Source organism: Cyprinodon variegatus, unplaced genomic scaffold, assembly GCF_000732505.1.
Source record: "Cyprinodon variegatus isolate N-32 unplaced genomic scaffold, C_variegatus-1.0 Scaffold1001, whole genome shotgun sequence".
NCBI lineage: Eukaryota > Metazoa > Chordata > Actinopteri > Cyprinodontiformes > Cyprinodontidae > Cyprinodon > Cyprinodon variegatus.
Window position 1 is genome coordinate 154,271 of NW_015151454.1, and position 1,916 is coordinate 156,186.

A 1,916-nucleotide genomic window follows, 5' to 3' on the forward strand; every position below is an offset into this window, starting at 1 on the left:
GTTTCTGTAGTTCCATTATTTAATCTTAGCCATTAATTGAACCATTTAGCTTCCTGGTATTGTCATTCCTTATCAGCCGGTTCCTCTGATCAGCTATAAACCTCTGTCACTTAAACCAAATGAATCTAGTCGCTCTGGCAGTTAAACCAACAGCCATAAGTCTCAGCGTCTAAAGACTCTGCGTGATCTCTAGAGAAGACCTCTGGTTTTGGAACCACAGCGGAACACTGCTACAGAAGGTCCCAGCAGAGCCTCCTGATTGGCTTACTGAGCTGTTAGGATATTTCATCATCCTTAAAAATAAATATTAGGAACTATATTTATCAAACATTATACTGGGCAAGTAAAAATTGTTTCTGGGCAAATGAAATGTGAAAGTCACTTGCCCTTTGGGCAAGTGGTAAAAATCCTTAACGTCAACCCCTGGATGGACTCAGATCTGAACCTTCAGAGGTTCATAATTAAAGGAATAAAGTTGGCGTTCTATCACCTAAAGAGGAGGTTTTCAACAGGGAGCCGTGACCCCTAGGGGGTCCACGGAGGTACTGCATGGGGGTCTCAAAAGTTTTGGTTGATTACTTTTTTTTTTATATTCCCCCCTGCAATTTTTTCCACTAGATGAAATGTCTTTAAATCCACATTAACATGAATTCAACACACTGTAGTAAACAGATAAATGGAGGCATTAGATGTCTTTCAGTCATCAATGCACACATTCAGTGACACACAGGAGCTCTTTCAGGCTGGGCACCGTTTCATTCACAACACCAGGAATCTGAATCAGAAATACTTGAATAATCCCAGGGAGGAATAACTTTTTCTTTTTTTTTACATTACTCCATATTTAATAGAGTGACTATAGGACCAGTTTGATATAACACAATGTCATACAATATATATAATTAGGGGGTCCACGCTCCATCTGGCCATCAGTTTCGGGGTCCTTGCCCTGGAAAACGTTAAAGACCCCTGACCTAAAGAACATCTTTGGGATTAAAGGACAAAGGTCTCAGCAGGACCTTGATAAATTGCTTCGTTCATCTTTAGTAGAAGTGATCCCTGCAGTGGTGTCTTCTACAGTCTGCTAAAAAAAGTGGATCAGACAGGTGTAGCAGATTCAGAACGCTGCTCCCTGCAGAACATCACCCCAGATCTAAAGTCTTTTCTCTGGCTCAATGTAACACAGAGAAAAAAAACTTTAAAATCCTTCTGGTAGTCTAGAAATGACTAAATGGCTGAGCTCCAACATACATTACAGACTGGTTGGCAGTGGATCAACAGCCAGACCTCTGAGTTGACTAAAAACCTGTTAGTTAGACAAGCCTTTGACTGAGAGATGTGAACATTATGGTTTGATGTTCATCTTTTCATCATCCTGCCACTTAAATGTTCTCCTTCATGCTGTTTCTTCTTGTTTCCATCATTTTCCTCTAGATATATTGTTCTCAGAATAACCAGGCCTTGACTTTTTTAAAGCATCTGATCTAAGTTTACATTCATAATCACTTTCTTGTTTTCTTCCTCCTCTTCCTCCTCTGACCTTCATCGTGTCTCTGAATAATAGATGAGAACTCATTGAGTCAGAACCACTGGAATGAAACCCAATCCAGGAGTGCAGAGGGTTAGGGCAGCGCAGCCTGCAGCTCTACTCCCCCTGAATAGGTCGGATCTTTAAAGCTTCAGAACTTTAATGTCTAAATGAATGTTCAGGAGCTCCAGAACCACATGCAGCCAATTAGCGGCCAGAGCTTCTCCTCTAACCTTCAACAAACTGGAGATGATGTGTTTCCATTAAATCTCTAAAAGCTAACTGTGATCTGAAGCAACCAGATCAAATCTTCATCATTTAAGAAAAATCTTCCTCCTGAAGCAGGAAGCAGCTCAGTTTGGAAGGAAGGAAAATCTTCTCACCTTCT